Source organism: Gouania willdenowi, chromosome 22 (assembly GCF_900634775.1).
Source record: "Gouania willdenowi chromosome 22, fGouWil2.1, whole genome shotgun sequence".
NCBI classification, from domain to species: Eukaryota; Metazoa; Chordata; class Actinopteri; order Blenniiformes; family Gobiesocidae; genus Gouania; species Gouania willdenowi.
In genome coordinates this window covers 5,666,080-5,679,188 of record NC_041065.1, presented here as the reverse complement: position 1 = coordinate 5,679,188, position 13,109 = coordinate 5,666,080, and positions in this window count along the sequence as shown.

Below are 13,109 nucleotides of genomic sequence, written 5' to 3'. Positions count from 1 at the left end.
AACAACGTGTCCACGTCTCTTACAATATTCTTTTAAAACATCCACTTTACAACGCTCAAAATATTCAATATCTTTGTCAGACTCGGCCATGTTTACGTTTTCTGATACGAGCTAGGCGGGAGCTGGGTAGTCCTGACCTTTGACCCGGACCAGCATGCTTTGCACGCAGCGAGATGCCGAATCCGCTTGTTCATACAGCGTTACACCTTCCTTTGAGTATTGGGCACCAGAGATTAGTGTAAAAACGGTCAGCGGTGGTGCTCAACACTGCGTATAAGAAAATCCAGACGTCCAAGGCTCCAGCAGAAAATTCTGAACTAATAGTCACCGAAGACCATCTCCGAAATGAGCTCCTTAATAAGAAGGTATGTGCTGTGTGGTTTTTTATATAAACATTGAGGTAAAAGCAACGAGGAGATGACTGAAAATGTAATTTATTTTGTAAGTTGAGTTAGTCAGAAAATTATGTAAAGAGTGTGGCCTTGACACAGTTGGAACAAGGATGGATCTCATTCTGCGACTCAGAGAATACATTTTTGATAAGATGTTCCAAAAAAATAAGGGGTGCTTCAGGTTTGTGTATTCTAATCTCTTTGACATATCACTCCTTTATATTTCCAGCCCATATTTTTGTGCTACTAACTGAACGCAAACCTTTTCCCTGTCGGCGGCTGGGCAGCATTACTTTGTCCGTGTGGGGTTGTGTACAGTGTAAAAGAGCTTCTGAGGGCAGAAAGCCCAAGAGATTACGTGGACCTCTTGCTGTCGTGGGTAAACATGCCCAATAGTTATATATAATTTTCCAAGTGGACTGTCCAGACACATGAAAACATACCCTTCACTACGCATGAAGGACGACTGGCAGCACCAACTGCAGAGAATGTGAAGAAGGCAAACGAAGGCATCCTGACAGTAACTCTGCCATGGTTGACAGAAAAAAAACCCACCAGATGCAAATTGTCACTCTTTGACAGGCCCATCAGAGCACTACGCTCTCAGCGACGTTTTTCATGAGCGAAATTCAAAAGACCCCAAAAATGTCTTCAGACGTGTAAACCCTCCACAAACATCTTCTTGCTGCGGTACATTCTGCACTATAGAAACGAGCGACTTAACAGAGACATTATTGGAAAAATTCAGAAGACCTTTGGGACCAAAGTGTCGCTGAATGCAGAAGGCCAGACGATGTTTGGTTTGTAAAGCCGATCGAGCATGTCTGACATATCATTTTGTGTTGTATCAGTAAATAATGACAGCATGACATTTCTGCGTATTGTTTATGTTGTTATTCTTCTCCAAGGCCCTGAAGCAGAAATGCATTTAAAGCCAAATAAGGCAGAGTTAGACCCAGAACCGGCACATTATCAACAAGGTATTATTCCTCGCTGTTTTAAAAAGCAGTACAGTTTAATATCTATTTTTGTGTACTGTTAAAGAAGATGCATAAAAATTATTTTGTGGTTGAGTAATGACATCTTGCAGCAACAGGCGAGGACATTAGCAAAATTGGAACATAAAAAAAACTATTTTTTTTCTATTATAGATGGACTATGTTCTAGATCAGTAGTTCTCAACTGGTGGGTCGAGACCCAAAAGTGGGTCGCAGCTGGTCAAAAATAAATAAATGCTTAATATCTCTCATGTTGGACTTGTATTTTATTTTGAAAGAAACTTTTCTTTTGACAGGCATGCTGTGAATCGTTGCACAGGAAAATATATAGATTTATGTTTAAAAAAAAGATTATATATGTGTGTTTTCAAGAGCCATTTTTGGGTCACAATTAGGGATGTAACGATTCACTCAACTCCCGATACGATTCGATTCACGACACTGGGTTCATGATACGATTCTCTCACGATTTATTTTACAAAATGGGACTGTAGACAATTTTTTTTTTGGGAAAAAAACTAGAAAATACTGTACTATTTTCCTTTTATTTTTCATTGTCAAAAGAATTCCTTGATAAACAATTCAAAACAATGCAATTTAACTAAAAATAAATCTTGAATGAAATAAATAAAGGAATAATACAAATGAAAATGAAGCCTATTAATTTAAATTATGGTTCTATAATAAACAATGCAAAACTGCATAATAGTTCTTTTTCTTTTAAAAGTGCAACTGAAAATGTGCCTTAACAATTGGACTTTAAAAAAAAAAAAAAAAAACCGTGATTACACTGATTTACGTCATATTTGTTTGGACCAGCAGAGGGCGCTGGTAACACAGTGGTCGGTTGGCATGCAGATATCTTGCAGTGAAGAAGAGATGCTATGCTAGCAGACAGAGCTAATAGAAAAACGTGACTTTTACAGATATTCAAGTAATATCACAGATGTTCTTTCGGTGCTAAAGGGGTAATGAATCATTTATTAACATGTTTAAGAGTAGAAGGCGGCCAGAAAGAAAGTATTAGCAGACTCCGCCCGCCGCCTACACTTCTGCTGGTTAAAAAAAGTACTGCGATTCAATCTTCAGAAAATCGATATCAACCGTGATACCTATGAATCAATTTTTAACTGCCTTACGATAAATCGTTTCATCCCTAGTCACAATATAATGTTTGTGGCAAAATGTGGGTCCCAGGGTGAAACCAGTTGAGAACCTCTGTTCTAGATGATAAGGGACCAAACAAAGAGACAATCATCAAAGACAGTGAAACGTGTCTGACCAGGGAAAACATGCAAACTTTAGAACTGCAGAAGGTCTTAAATTCAATGGTTGGCTATTTCATGAGTACACATACTAAAGGTTGCTTATATTTCAGTGTGTACACAAAGTTTAGGAAGAAGTTTATTTTAAAGCTATGTAGAGTGTTTCATGGGGATGGGGTCCAAATGTGTCTTTGACATTGTTCATCTTATTTTGCAGTGTTGCACATTATTTTTGTTGTGACTGCAGAACCCTGTATGATGTATAAATGGGTTTTACAAATGTAAGTTTTTATGGATTCACATACTGGAAATGTTTGCTTGTGCAAGAGATGACACAGATGCAGGTAAGTCTGGATCATAATATGCATGACTACTTATTCTGCTCTCATTACAGTATCGTGCAAATTTGTTGACAGGGGGAGTCTGTTCACATAATGGACATGCATACACCACCAACATGGCTACCACCCCATGGCTGTGACCCTTTCCTCAAACTTCCTGTTGGTTCTCTTTTTTCTATTTTGTTTGTTTGTTTTTTTAGCCTCATGTATAAAGGATAACAGGGAAATTGCAATGTTAATTTTGTATTTTCATTAGGCTGACTCACATGTATTGGATGCTCTCATTATTCCTCTGGATGCCAGGGCATTACCTTTTGTGTGTAAGTTTCATTTTAAGTAAACATGAAGTGATGAATTTAATGTATCCTATCAATTTGCTTATCAAGCAATTGCAAATGGTTGTTGTTGCTGCTGTTGTTTATTTAATAAAGATAAATTTTTCTTTTTCTTTTTCATATATATACAAAGGTCCTTTTGTGACTTTTTTTCCCTATAACTCTGGAATTTCATGAGAAATTAGACTCACATTTTCTGATTGGTCAATGTCTTGTGGGTAAAGTTATTTAACACAGAATTCCCTTGGTAAACCTGATCTAATGAACACACTTTTAATAAATAATTATTATTGTTAATCATGAGTAATTTTCCTGTTGTGTGTTTTTGGGAGTTATTTTGTATTTTTGTTGTATTTTGTGCTTTGGGAGTCATTTTTTGTTCTCGTTTTGTTATTATTTTTGCTATTTTTGTGTTTATTTGTCTCATGTATTTTGGGAGTAATTTGGTCTGTTTTTGTTGTCTTTTTATAAGTAATGTCTATTTTTATGCTGTTTTGTGTGTGTGTTTTGGAGTCGTTTTGTGTATTTATGTTGTCATTTTGTGTTTTGGAGTCATTTTTGTTCTGTTTTATTGCTTTGAAGTAATTTCTGTTCACAATTTATTTTGCTATTTTTCTATGTAATTGTATTGGTCTTCATAATGTTGCCTATCTTTATTATCCTTTTGTCATTTCGTATGTTTTTTGAGTAATTGTTTATTTTTCTGTTTTGTGTGTTGTTATTTTGTGTTTTTGAGATATTTTTGTCCCGGTTTTGTTCATACTTTTTGATATTTTTGTGTATATTTACATTCATCTAATGGTCTTGGTGGTAATTTTGTCTTTTTTTTTTTTTGTGTGTTTTCTTTAGTAATTGTGTCTTTTCCTGCTGTTTTGTGTGTTTTTGAGTACCGTAACTTTGTGTATTTTCCTGCTTTATTGTGTCTTTTTTTTTTTTTTTGTCTGCACATTCTGTTGAAGGTTAACACTACAAGAAGTGCAATCTTTTAACAGCAATGCATATTTTGTTATTGCAATTAAATAAATGTATTTATTTCATTGCATAATTGTGACCATCACCAGCCCTCCCTAGGGAAGGGTAAGAAATACTTTATTAAAGGGAGGATGTAAAAAAGAGAGGGCAGTGTTACACCAAGGTGAGGGGGTGGAGGGGGGTGGGGAAGTTAACAGGGAAGAGGGATACAAGATAGGAAATGGAATGGGTGGGGAGTAGTCAATATGTTTCAAGTGATGCGATGTGAAATTGTGGTTATGTATATTGTGGATGGTGGGACTGGGGGTGGAGGGGGCCGCCACCTGTGTCACTATGTAGTGGCGTGGGGGCGGCACTCCCACCTCTAGTTACCCTACTAATCCCTCCAATTTTAATCACACCTCAACATGCCACCCCCCGGAGGGTGTATCTTCACTTACACCCTCCGGCCTATTACACCACATACACATATATCCACAGAGGCAGGATGGGGAGCACCGCTCCCCTCCATCCCCCTTCTTTTAATTACACCCCATACATTCACTAAACACACACACTCACACAGGGGATAGGGAAGTGCCTCTCCATTGGGGAATGGAGAGGCACACCATAACAGGGTGGTGGGTTGGTTCACATATTTGGGCCTCTCCGGTGGGGGCCTGGCCCCTCTGTTGGTGGCTGGGGCACTGCATAGAGTTAAAATACATCAGGATGGTGCGGTCGGGCGTGGCGGTGGGTCTCGGGGGGGCTTTGCTGGGGTCTCTCCTTGCGGGGTCTTTCCGGGCGGTGTCGGCCTGGTGGGGCGTGGGGGCGCTTCCTCCCCTTGGGTGTGGCTTGGTGCTTGTTTCGTCGGCTGGTGGCCTTGGGGGCGGGCCCGCACACGCCGGTTTGGGGGGTGGGTGTGCTGGGGGTGTGCTGGTGTCCTCGCCGGGGTTGGGGCGGGGTTGCTCGGAGCCTCGGAACGATGCTGTTTACTGGGGGGCGGCGCTAGCTGTTCCGGTGGTGGAGGTTGCTGTCCTGCCATCTGCGGACTGGTGGGTGGGTCCGGGGCATCTTTGGCTGGGGGCTGCTGTTCCGCACTTGACGTGTGCCATTGGGGTGCCTCCGTCCCCGCGGTGGGGATCGCCGGTTGCTCGCGGGCCGGTGGGGGGCGCTGCTCCGTGGCTGGCGCCGCCCAGGGGGCGGCGGGCCCTGGGCTGCTGGCCTTGGGCTGTCCGGGGCTGTGCGGTCCTGCTGGGCTGTGGCCGGGTCCTGGGTGGGGGTGGGGGGTGCGTCCCAGGGGGCTTGGCCCGGGGGCTTGCCCTTGGGGGGTCCTGGTCCCGGGGGGTGCTCCTGGGGCCCGGGGTGATTGGCTGGCTGGCCGGGCCGGTCCTGGCGGGGGTCTTTCGGGGCGGGTGCCGCGTGCCGCGCCCTTGCATACCTACTGGTACGGCCCCTGCTTGGGCAGTGCCCCGTGAGGCAGGGTGTCGGGGCAAGAATAAGGGGCCACATCCCGGCAAGGCGGTCTGGCTTGGCCCTTGGAGGGGGCCCTGGCTTTAAAAAAACTGAAGCCCGTGGCGCGGGCGGCATCAACAAAAGGTGATTTGGGGCACCATGGGGGGCTAGGTTGGGGTGCCTGGGGGCCGGCGGGGAGACTCCCGGCGCACCCTGGTGCCTTATGCGGCTTGGGGGGTGGTCGTCCTCCCTGGGCGGGCTGCTCCTGGTGCTGTGTCCGTTCCGGGTCCCTCTGGCCTGGGGTCGGGTCCCTGCTGGCTCTGGGCTCGGCGGCGGGTGCCCGCCGGCTGCCCGTTCGGCGTGGCTCTGGTCGTCTGCTGGGCGTGGGCTTCGGCTCCTCCGCTGGGGTCTCGGGCGGGGAGCTCTCTGGGCCCTCCCCTCGGGGGGTTGGGCGCGGGGGTGTGGGGGGTGTGGTGGGGTGGGGGGTCTGGGGGTTGGGGGTTGGATCGGTGGCGTGGTGCGCTGGGTCCTTGGCTCCTTGGGGCTTTCTCGGGTGTGTATGGGGGGGCGATGGTTGCCTCTCGGCTTGGGATCTTGGGGGCGTTCGGGGGGCTGCTTGGCCGTGGGGTGGTCGCCGGGGGCCCCTAGATTGCCCGCTCTTGCTGCTGGCCTGACTGCTTCTTCAGGCCCGGGGGCGGCTCGTGGGTTTTGCAGTGGCGGTTCTTGGAAATTTGTCATGGATGCACTGGCCTTGGGCTGTGGGATAACACTCATACTGGGCTCAACCATAGACACGTTGTTCCCATATACCTGTTTTATGGAATTTCCACTCACTTCTTCCTCTGTTCACAGCCACCACCATTATTCCTAAGCCGCACACTGGTTACCAAACTGGCTTGATAACACAACAATAAGTCTTTTTTAAACTCTTTTTGTGTATTTCTCATTTTGTGTTTTGGAGGATTTATTTATTTTTTTTTCAGTTTTATATTTTTAAATAATCCTCATATGGTTTTTGGGAATTATTTTGTAAATTAAGTTCACAGTTTGGACGATGTACATGCATGTATATATATCATTATTTTGGAAGTATTTTAATTTGAAATAAAAAAAAAAGGAATTTCCAGTATTCTAGTCACTTCCGTCTAGCCAGGTGCACATCCGCCCAGCCCGAGGCTTGTGTCCCGTCAGGGGCTCCCACTCCGAGGCTGCAGCCGGATACTATTGAATATAAGATTTTCGGAAAACGGCATAAATACGAGCCTGAAACAATCATATATCCGCAATAAGCTGCTTTGTATTTACATTATTCCACATTAATACTGTTGTGAAACTACCTTTTTTGTGTCATTTCGATAGTTGCTAACTTTAGCATGTTAGTTTTAGCTATGAAGCTTCTGCATCTCACAAAAACAGGTATCAGTGTGTTCTATTTTTGTAAGAAATATAAGCAAAAGTGGAAAAAAATAAGGTTTAAATAATAATAATAATTTCATTCAATTCAATTTCAGAGACATATAAATCAATTGTGGTGTGTTTATTATTTTGTGTTGTAATTTGAACTTTTCATTATTAAAAGGAAAAATAGTAAAGTACATAATAACATTAATAAGTTAAAATTCATGGTACATCCTATGGTTTAAAATAAGCAGTTTCATGGTTGTGATTTTACACATTTTAAACATTAAAGGAGCTAAGGATAGATATTTGTTTATATATATTATGGATATTTCCTTTTGTTATTTCCTTCTTAGCACTTATGGTGTTGACGGTATTGATACGGTGTTATTACTCAGCACAAAATGTTAAAGGAATTTCTTGGAAAATAAAACATTATGAAACATCAGTTTGGGAGCCAGACCATTCTTCAACACGGGGATTGCTTACACCTAGCATGAGTAAACCTCTAACTACATTCATCATGACCCTTCACCAATTCAACAAACAACTTTTGCCTTTAAAGTAAGGCTGGAACAAAGATTAAAAAAACAACAACCAAAAATACGTTTCGCTTTACTAAAATTGGCCCTCAGAAAGTTATACATATCAAAATGTTCTGTCACCCCATGCTGTAAAAAATTCCTGATGTCTGTTGGCTTGTTTCTGTCAATATGTCTTTTGTACTTCCAAAAAAAACCCTTTTATTAAGAGTTCTTAGGTTGAAGTCTGCCATTTCTTTTTTTTTTTTCTTTTTCCACTTGTCTGCACATGCTGTCAAAGGTCAACACTACAAGAAGTGCAATCATTATGAGACAGCAATGCATGTTTTGTTATTGCAATAAAATAAATTGATTTATTTAAAGGAGCTAAAAAGCAATAAAATAAATTATTTGCCTCCTCCCTGCTCCCTAAGGAAGGGAGCAGGGAGGAGAGACTCAAGGTAGGAAATAGAAAGGGTGGGGAAGAATAGATAATTTTACAGTGAGGGTGAGATGTGAAGTTGTAGAACATATTGTGCTTATTATGTTTTGTAATCAAGCCAGTATAGCGACAAGTGAGAAGCTTAGCTATAATGGTGGTGGCTGTGGACAGGGGGAATGAGTGAGTGGTAGTACCTAAAGCAGGTATTTGGTATTAACGTGTCTAAAGTTAAGCCCAGTATGAGTTTTATCCCACATCCCAAGGCGTGCCAGTGCATCGTCTACCAGTATATGTGCAAAAACTGCCACTGCATACCCAGGAAGTGCCCCGGGCCCGCAGATGCAGCCAGGCCAGCAGAAAGAGCGGGGGCCAAGGAGCCCCAGGCCAACCCCCCCACGGCCCAGCAGCCCCCCAGATGCTCCCGACATCCCAAGCCGAGAAGCAGCCACCGCCCCCCACACACACATCCGAGGAAGCCCCAAGCAGCCGAGCACCCAGCGCATCCAACCCAACCCCAAGGCCCCCCGCCAGCATCCCGATCCCCATACCCAAGCACCCAACCCCCTGAAGGGAGGGCCCAGAGAGCCCCCCACCCGAGACCCCAGCAGAGGAGCCAAGGCCCACGCCCAGCAGACAGCCAGAGCCGTGTCGAATGGGCAGCCGGCGGGCACCCGGCGGTGGGCCCAGAGCCAGCAGAAACTGGGCCCCAGGCCAGAAGGACCCGGAATGGGAACAGCACCGAGAGCAGCGCCCTCAGGGATGACGACCATGCCTTAGTACCCCCCCTCCCACTTACCAAAGGGCCCACCCAAAGGTACAGAAGCCACCCATCCACCAGTCCGCAGATAGCAGGACAGACCTACCAAGTGGCCGATAACGACCTCAACCACCGGAACAGCTAGAGCCGCCCCCTACCCCGACGTAGACGCCACCACCCCCCACACCGGTGCGGCAGGCCGCCCCGGACCCACACGCGCGAGGTGCGCCCCCAAGGCAACCAAGAGATGAGACAAGCACCAAGCCCCACCCGCAGGGAAGGGGCACCCCCACGCTCCACCAGGCCGGCACCGCCCAGGCAGACCCTGCAAAGAGAGCCCCCAGCAACACCACTCCACACCCCCCAGAAACCTATCGCCACGCCCGACCGCACCCTCCTGATCTCTACACGGTGGCCCAGCCATCAACATAGGGGCCGGGCCCCCACCCGACAGGCCTAAATTTGTGAAGCTACCCACCATCCTGAGTGAATGTGCGTGTTTAGTGAATGTATAAAGTGCTATTAAAAAAAGGTGGATGGAGGGGAGCCGTGCTCCCTATTCAACCTATGTGTATATATGTGTATGTGGTGCAATAGGGTGGAAGTGGTGGTCCCACCCCAGCCAGACCAGCTGGGAGTGAGTGACGTGAAGTGTACATGTGGGAGGCCTGTCTGGTATGAGCCCGGCCCGTCCGCGTAGCGGGCCACTGGAGAGGGTAGATGGCCGCACCCTCCTGATCTCTACACGGTGGCCCAGCCATCAACATAGGGGCCGGGCCCCCACCCGACAGGCCTAAATTTGTGAAGCTACCCACCATCCTGAGTGAATGTGCGTGTTTAGTGAATGTATAAAGTGCTATTAAAAAAAGGTGGATGGAGGGGAGCCGTGCTCCCTATTCAACCTATGTGTATATATGTGTATGTGGTGCAATAGGGTGGAAGTGGTGGTCCCACCCCAGCCAGACCAGCTGGGAGTGAGTGACGTGAAGTGTACATGTGGGAGGCCTGTCTGGTATGAGCCCGGCCCGTCCGCGTAGCGGGCCACTGGAGAGGGTAGATGGCCGCACCCTCCTGATCTCTACATGGTGGCCCAGCCATCAACATAGGGGCCGGGCCCCCACCCGACAGGCCTAAATTTGTGAAGCTACCCACCATCCTGAGTGAATGTGCGTGTTTAGTGAATGTATAAAGTGCTATTAAAAAAAGGTGGATGGAGGGGAGCGGTGCTCCCTATTCAACCTATGTGTATATATGTGTATGTGGTGCAATAGGGTGGAAGTGGTGGTCCCACCCCAGCCAGACCAGCTGGGAGTGAGTGACGTGAAGTGTACATGTGGGAGGCCTGTCTGGTATGAGCCCGGCCCGTCTGCGTAGCGGGCCACTGGAGAGGGTAGATGGCCCTGACGGGCCCCAGGGACGCGCCGAGCAGCACAACCGGAGACCCCCAGCGGCACCCCCGAACCATTCCAGCCACACGGAGCACGGCGGGACCCCCCCAGGTGGAGCCAGGCACCAGCCACATCCCCTAGCAGTTTAGGAGGCGACCCCCACTGCCCCAGAGCGGCCCGCCCCGCCAAAGCAGGCGGCGGCCGAGCAGGAGAGAGGCCAGGGCCAGTACAGGCCAGCACGACACCACGACATAGCACCCTACACAGGGAGGAGCCCCCCCCCCCCGACGAGAGAGGACGGCACCAACCGCTCAAGCAGGGCCACCCCACCAGCCACGAACCGATATGTAGTCGAACCCTAGCACCACCAGCCAGGCACCACAACCCCACACCAATGCCCCCAGCAGAAAAATTTAAATGAATAACTATGTTAGGTATGTTTAAAATGCAATTATTCTGTTCAAAACAACAATTAATGAATCACCCCTGCTTGATCATAGTGTGGAAAGTTATAGGTGTCTTTAGAATACGCGCTATGTGAGTGTCTACATGCATGTTCAGTGTGTTGGTATTTTCATTGCTAATAAGAGCAGCTGTTGTTTTAACGCGTACTCAGAGACAGGTGTGAGCATGAAGCTAATTAAAGTCACATGAACACACACAGTTCAAATGAAACCCAATGGTTCTTCAGGCGTGTGCAATTGTATGTAATTAAATATAGCCTCCCTACATATGCAATAATCGTGTTTGCAGCGAGCTCAGAATGTGAGCATTTCCCCACATGCAACTATAGCACACAGTGAAGCAGTGGTTTGCACATCTGTCTCACAACAAGAAAGCCCTGGGTTCAAGCCCGAGCATGGAAAATTGAGTTTTTCCTGTGTGAAGTTTGCATGTTCTCCCCATGCTTGCGTGGGTTTCCTCCGGCTTCCTTCCACAATCCAAGAACATGACTGTTGGGTTGATTGAAGTCCCTAAATTGAATGGGAGTGTGAGTGGTTGTTTGTGTGTGTGTAGCCCTGCAATGGACTGGCACCCAGTCTACAGCGTACCCCCGCCTAGCTCCCAATGAGAGCTAGAAATAGACACCAACAGACCCACGCAACCTTTAAAAAGAAGCAAACAGGTCAGAAAAATGGATGGATGGATGTTTCAAGGCTTGGAGGAGTATTGCACCTTTACTGTCCTGTTTTTGTTTCAATAATTTCTCGTTAAAAATATCTTTCAAAAGCAAGTTTTTGTGAATATACTGTTGAAGTGAAAGGTGCAGCTGCTACTAATGTGGAATTAATGGGTGTCGTTTCAGGTTTGCTGTTGACTTTCTTGATGTGCGCAGTGGATTTTTGAAACCCGGCAGGCAAAGTTTCCATAAACACAACATTTTTCACATTGATCACTGACCTTTTCATATTTTTTTTCAAGTGATCATACAGTGATGGAAGGCTCTATAGGAATCTGGCACTCTGCTGAACAAAGTTCAGAGTGCCATTCACAAACGCCAGAATAAACACGCTCACAATAATATTCATCAGATAGAAATACTGTACATTGAGTTCACGTTTGCCTAAAATATGAATGATGACATCAGTGAACAACAGTGTTGGGAACATTACTTTAAAAAAGGTAATTAGTTATAGTTACCTAACTGAGTTAGTAACTGAATTACTCTATAATAAAAGTAACTCATTACCAAGGAAAGTAACTATTTGCGTTACTGTTAAAAAAAAAAAATTTGCTATATTCAGATGTTTTAGATGCGTGTGTTGTTGTGAGGTGCTTCATCAAATTTGAGTTGCTTACAACGGATGTCGACAAAGTATTTTCTCCTTGATATAATGTACATTTCACCTAACCAGGTTTGTGCATGTGTGAAACCATGGGGTAACATTGTCTGGCCTCCGTAAGTGTTAACTGCACCGCGGGGGGGGGTGTTAAGGCTGAAAAAGGTAGGCCAAACAGCGTGCCAGAGGGGAATGGTTGGCCGCGCATGCATGCACACAACTTGACTCAATGCGCGTACATAACGTGATGGCATTGGTACCGCGCGACGCTTTACAAACAGCAATAGCGGTGTCAGAGGTGCTCGGTGGTTGGATGAAAAGGTCGGAGGTGTCTGAGGAGATGCCTGAGGATAAACATGAATAGCGTCACAGAGAATTCATGGAGGCAGAGGACAACGTGACCATCAGGACTAGTAAACATGTAGCAGCTCATCACGTCTCTGCAGAGAGAGACTGATCCTCTGCTGAACCTCTGCACTCTTCAACAACTGACTGATTCCACTATTCATTTACACCATTTCTACCTTTGTTTTTTCTGTTTGATTGTCGTTTGGTTTGTATTTAATAAAGAAAGTGTCTAGAGATGACGTAGCCATTGCCCCCGGGACTATGGGTACAACTGATGATGTTGCCGGACCTTTTCTACATAAGCGTAATGTGCCTGTGTTTTCACTGTGTCAGGATGAGCAAGTGGTCTAAGGCACATAGACGGGGGTTCGAACTTAAGCTGCCATGGGTTTGAATCCCACTTTTGACATATATATTTTCTCATTTTAACATATTTAACACAGCAAATTCCACCTTTAAAAATACTTAAATGCCAAAAATAAACATGGATACGATAAACATTACGTTCAACGTATCCATAGCCACGGCCTTTAATAAATTAGTTTTTATGTCAGTTAAATCTACACATTTACATATACTGTAATTATCTCTGCACATGTATGATGAGTAACAATAATTAATCAGCAAAATTAGCCATAAACATAAACATATTTTTAGGAAGTAAATATAAGATTATGCTGTGGACAGAAACAAAGGAAGATGAGCCACTTCCAGTTTTAACTTGTGATTCAAAGCAT